Genomic DNA, 6,854 nt, shown 5'->3' on the forward strand with positions numbered 1-6,854 from the left:
GGCATGAACTTTTAATGTCATATTTCCTTCAAACCATAACTTTTGAAATTCTCACTCGTTTTCATTCGTTGAAACGGCAAAACATACTTTCTTTTTTCTTACAAATCCAATAACAGGTCTATTATATATTTTCACCATAAAAAGTTCCGCAAAGTAATTCAAACCAATGCTAGTACCCCGTAATCTCTTTAGCAAACAAAGACGATCTCCGAATTAGATCATAGCCAGCTAACGCTGGCGAAAAAGAAGAAAATTTGCATTGTAAAATATCATGCTACGGGGGGGGGGGGGGGTAATGATAATGATGATAATAACGCGATTTTCAAACATTTCCTGCACAATTCAATCGTAGACACATGTATACATAATGGGACGGCACTTCATTTATCATCCAACGATTTTCCGACTTATTCCCGATTTTGCGACTGCCAATCTGCGCATATTACGTCTACGTTTACCTGAGGTAAAATGTTGATTTTAAAACATTAAATTTAAAAAAAAAGAACCTATGTAAGCATACAATCAACTTACCGTGTGAAACAGTATAAAACCCTCAAAGGTTCTCCAAGTCAAATCACTGCATTATCAGAAAAGACTTATTCCTTAAGTGTGATATGCACCTTGTCCACTTTTATGATGTATGTAAGCCTACTATGGCAAATCTTGCGGCTAAAACGGCCTGAAACTACCTGACACCACACCCATTCCCGTTAATCATCGAGTTTAATTTGCAAGCCATTGCTTAGTACAATTAATTATTACGTAAATGATGCAATTATCCGGGGCAATATATATAGAATACTAATTTGATATCAATAATTTAATTTCATTTCATTATTTGTGAGAACTAATTGAGCGTGACCATGCTGCCGGTCTTGTTTTTGACTTTAAATGAGGGGAAATTACAAGTTCATTATTTGTGTCTAATTAAGTTGATCATGCTGATATCAAAATATTAAGCTCGCTGATATCACAAACATTGGTGCACTGACCACAATATCATAGTGTCAAGTTCAGCGACCCAAAATAATGCGTTAGCCATGATACGCATGAAATCACAAAAATTGCCAACTATTTTGTAAAATCGATATTCTAAAATCGCCAAAATTTAAAATCACAGAAAGTATTTTGCCCATTCTGTGCTTTGCTCATCCGGAGAATCGTAAAAATCATAAAAATTCAGATTTTTGGCACCTTTGTTTTTGTCATAGATGCTAACATAGCCTGCCGGTGGTTAAGCCCAAATAAACCGTTCGACATTTTATATGAAATTGTAATTTCTGTACTTAAGGGATCTAGAATGAGCATTTATTGCGTTTCGACAGTATTTTTTGTGGGACATGAGAGCACCTCAGACCTATCGAATTGCATTCTGAATAAGAAGCATGTCTTTCTGATATCAAATAATTTTCATTTTTGAAAATCACAATAAAATACAAATTTTATGACAAATTATAAAATTTGATATTTTTCAAATTTTGATATATAACAGTCCTCGAAGTAAATTATATAAATCTAATGATATATTCTTAAAGTGTATGTAGCTGGGAGGAAAAAGCCGACAGTCAATTGAAAATTTTGACATTTCATATTGAAGATATGGATTTTTTCCCAAAAGACCTAATTTATTTTGGTGTTTTGGAAAAAAATCCATATCTTCAATACGAAAGGTCAAAATTTTCAATTGATCGTCGGCTTTTCATCCCACCTACATACACTTTAAGTATAAATCATCAGATTTATAAAGTTTACTTCGAGTAGTGTTAAATATCAAAAATATCAATTTTTAATGATTTGCCATAAAATGTGTATTAAATTGCGAATTTCAAAAAATCAAAATTATTTGATATCAGAAAGACATTCTCGGTATTCAGAATGCAATTCGATATGTCTGATGTGCTCTAATGTCCCAAAATAAATACTGTCCAAACGTTCATACCCCAGCCCTTAAGCATATAAACTGTTCATTCTTTCTTATAAAAAATATTTAGTTTCCTCTTGTAGCGAGCAATCGTTCCACATTGTGTTTATTTGTTCTTGTGCGGAATACGTATCCCCATTTACTTATATTATACTGGAGAAACGATTAAGGGTACGAGGTATTGTTGGTCGAAGCAGCCAAAAGAATTCCTTATCTGAATTAATATATTATTGAAAAATATCACTTCGGTGTTTTGCAAAAGTTTATTCTACAAATCATATACTTTGAAACTTGCTTCATTCATTCTTGTTAATAAGTTATGCACGTTTTACAAAAGTGTTGTTGTTTCATCCCTCTTTACAACATATTATTAAACTCAAGAACCACAGGACCTACAAAAGTATATCTGTGATATTTAAATTCTTCTACACGCTCGCTATGAATTGAACAATGTAATTTTTGCTAAAGCTCACTACCATTTGCAAGATGCTGTGAACTACTTTTTTCTGCTGCTTCGACCAACAATACATCGTATACCCTTAAGCAACAGTAATGATCTCCTTCACTTGTGTACATTTGCGTAATATTTGTTTGTGTGTATTGCATACCACGACTGCTAACATCTGACCCAGTTTTAACCACCGTTTATCAGTGGACATGGTGGGAGCTGGTAGCCTAATGGATAAGGCATCCGTCTAGAGATCGGAAGGTTGTGGGTTCGATTCCCATGCCGGCACATTCCCTTGCTTTTTTTTTCAAGTTGGGTTGTGTGCCGGTCGTGATTTGTGTTTATTTGTTGTCATGATGTTTAATTGTAACACTTTGGGTTGGTAAACTGTTCATTCTTTCTTATGAAATATATTCAATTTCCTCTTGTAGCGAGCAATCGTTCCCCATTGTGTTTATTTGTTCTTGTGCAGGATGCATATCCCCATTACCTACTTAACATAATACAGAAATTAGCTATTCATGTATTTGAATAGTGCTTGAATAGCACATCAGACATATCGAATTGCATTCTGAATACGTAAAATGACCTTCTGATATCAAATAATTTTGCAATTCGCAATGTAATACACATTTCATGGCAAGTGATTAAAAATTGATATTTACCAGTCCTCGTCGTAAACTTTATAATCTGATGATGTACTTAAAGTGTATGTAGCTGGGATGAAAAGCCGACGATCAATTGAAAATGTTGACCGTATTGAAGATATGGACCCCCCCCCCCCAAAAAAAAAATTAGGTCTTTTGGGGAATAAAATGTATATCTTCAATATTATAGAAGGTCAAAATATCATTAGATTTATTAAGTTTGCTTCGAGGACTGTTATATATCAAAAATTTCAAAAATATCAAATTTTCATAATTTGTCATAAAATGTATTATATCGCGAATTTCAAAAAATGGAAATTATTTGATGTCAGAAGGACATTATTCGTATTCAAAATGTAATTCGATAATAATTATTATGTCTGATGTGCTCTCATGTAACACAAATAATACTGTCGAAACGCTCATTCCCCGGGGCTGCCCAGTGGCGGGACTATGATGGGGGGGGCACCGAGTCTGATGGGGGGGGGGCACAAGCCATTTTTTGGCAATTTTCCTATGGGATTTTCTAAATTTTGAGATCGATTGGGCCACGCCCTAGACTATGCCATAGTCGATTTTTGATAAATAAAAATACGTTATTAATCATGATGAACGCATTCAGTTGAACTCGAAATTATACTGATATTTATTACATCAAAATACTAGTATAAAATGTTTATGAAAAAGTTTATATAATTATATTTGTGACAGTAAAAGTAAAGTATACGTAGGCTTATATTATTGAATGCAACATATTATAATGGCATAACTATAATGGTACTTCAATACTGAACAATTATAATTTTAGAATCTGCCAGCTTATTAATCGCGAAAGCCCGAGTTAAAAATCGACTATGGACTTTGAACTTTAAACGGGACTTTGATAGGGCAAAGTCCCTTAACACACCCTGTCAATCATACTTGTTTATCAATCCAATTAAACCGCAAGCAAGTACAAGACGCGCTCATGCACCTACTGAGAGTTTAATGTTCCCGCCAACACAAAGGGCGGTATAGTTGTGTACCATGTAGTTATTTTAATAACTACATGGTACACAACGATGCCGCCCTTTGTGTTGGCGGTACCTGTAGGATTTAAACCATAACGAGATCTGGGCGACCAATCACAAGCCAGATCCATTTAAAGATGCATTACATCATGGCCAATTTTAGTAGGCCAGAAATCCGACAATCTCATCCATATACAGCCGTGTTAAGCATGTAAACCATGTAAACCGCAATCCAAAGTCAGTATAGTCCACTTGGGAAGCTAACAAACAGAGGGAGTACGGTGACTGAAAAGATCAGATGTGAAATTCTATCAATTGTGCTCAAATTTGTTCTAAGCTTAAATGCAATAGCCAGAGTATGCACAGTTGGCAAGTGGACTACGGAGAAGTCAAGGCAGGCCCCGCCTCGGTGCCCCTATGACACTACGCCACTGTCCAGAGCCCTAATTGAACAGAGCAAGCGTGATGATAAGTTAGTAAGGGACGCACCATTAGATTTTCAGGGGGGGGCATGGGAGTTTGGGTCAGGCATATTTTTTTTCTGCGCCTCCGAAGGCAGAATTTTTCTTTTCGCCGCCAGTATTTATTTTTCAATTTTAATGTATACCTTTATACAAAGTTGAGTGGGGGATTTTTTTTACTCATCAGTGAGGCATTTTTTTTCCGTCTCACTAGTGGGCGATGGTTTTTTTCGTCTCACTTGTGGGCGAAGTTTTTTGGTTTTTTCAAAAACTCCCATGCCCCCCTGAAATCTAATGGTGCGCCCCTAACACATTCTTTTATTTGGTTCGGCCAGGTTGTGTGGTTTGGTAATAAGTGGGCGGCATGGAACTGAGCATGCGTGTTATACAGGGGGGAGTGGCGTAGCCAGTGGGGGACCAGGGGGTGGTTCAGGAGGGCCAAGGGGTGTCAACGATCAATTGAACTTGTAAGGGTCTTTGGGTGACAGATCAAGTGGAAAAATAAGGGGTCTTCGGGTGACAGAGCATGTGTTCGTAAAAAATATGGGGTCTTTGGGTGACAGCGATGCTGTAAAGGGGGTCTTAACAGCCCTACATACGCGTCACCTCCAAAGTTGGAGTGCCCCCCCGGAATCTATTATAGGCTCCGTTCTTTCTAGCTGCCACAACAGCTATTATAATTCAATACATTTACAGACAAGACTTACAGGTATCATAATAAAAATAAATCAAGAAGCAAAATAACTAAACAACAAAAAACACTATCCCAGCATAAGATCCCAGCACCCATGCAATGCTAACGCCTCGAACCGAGGCTACTACATATCTGTGACTACATGATGAGCCATTCCTTTAACCATATTAACATGATTAAGGGATATTTTTAAGTAAGGACCTTAATATTTGCATGCAAATGTTATACGGAAGTCGTTAATTTAAGGGGGTACTACACCCCTGGCCAATTTTGTTCCTATTTTTGCATTTTTCTCAAAAATTATTGTGCATTGGTGACAAGTAAGATATACATGTATATTATAGGGGCAATGACTACAACTACTGCACTGAAAATTCAACAACTCACGGCAAGTAGTTATTGATTTATTGATCAAATATTGGTTTTCCCTCATTTTTGACTGTAACTCCACAACTGTTGTCTGTATTGAAATAAAATTTACAGTGCAGTAATTGTAGTCCTTGCCCCTATAATATGCATATCTTACTTGTCACCAATGTGCTATAATTTTTGAGAAAAATGCAAAAATATGCACAAAATTGGGCAGCTGGGTGTAGTACCCCCTTAAGCCGGTTGTGCTGGATGAAAGCAGTTGGGGCGCAGGCGTTAGTCATTGACTGTTTTCGCCAAGATACAGTGCATACGGATAGATATCAACAAAATAAAAAATGGTGTTTCTTAAAAGAAAAATTTCTGTCTTGTATTCTTTTTAGGCAATATGCTTTTGGATGATTTTAAACAGTGAAGTTGCTTAACTTGATTCAAGTTTGTTTCTGGGATGAAAGCAGCAAGATGGCTCAGAATCATCAGTTATTTTGATTACAGTAAAGGTGGAGATAATCAATACATGAAGCAGAGATAAGTAAGGTACGTAATGATATCTTTGTGTTTGTAAGTTGCTTACCCAGCAAACACAAAACGTTTTCGACATCATTCGTAAAAGGTTATAAAAGGTTGTCAGAAAACGTTTTAAAATGTCGGGTTATATAAAGGGTACATTAATGGTATAAAACGTTTTCATAACATTAAATAACCCGGGGGGGCACTTCAATATGAAATGGATATAGGTGTAGGGCTGGCACTTTCGCACTAAGGGGCATTCGGTGAGAGCAAAATGTAAAAAATATAGGGTCTTTGGGTGACAGCGATGCTGAAAAAGGGGGTCTTAACAGCCCTACATACGCGTCACCTCCAAAGTTGGAGTGCCCCCCCCGGGTAAATAACATTTGTTGGTAATTTACTGCACAGCAAACACAAATGTTTTACAGAAAACATTTAAATGTCGGGTTGTCGGGTTTTATAAAGGGTATAAAAACGTTTTAATAACATTCCAAAAACATTTTTGAAAACTGGGTACAACTAAACAGAATGTTATTTTGGGGTTAAAAATATTTTGCAAAAAATGTTTGCCCAAAATATTTACTCTAACGTTTTTAAAATGTTTTCACGACCTTTATATAACCCGATATCTAAATGTTATTAAAACGTTTTGTAAAAAACATTCTAAAAACATTTCTGTGTTTGCTGGGTACAAATATTTTAACATAATGTTATTTAAGTGTTGGCAAAATATTTGGCCAAAATGTTTGCAAAATTGTTTACAATAACATTTCGAAAACATTTTAAAAATATTG

This window comes from Amphiura filiformis, chromosome 6, assembly GCF_039555335.1.
Source record: "Amphiura filiformis chromosome 6, Afil_fr2py, whole genome shotgun sequence".
Classification (NCBI taxonomy): Eukaryota; Metazoa; Echinodermata; class Ophiuroidea; order Amphilepidida; family Amphiuridae; genus Amphiura; species Amphiura filiformis.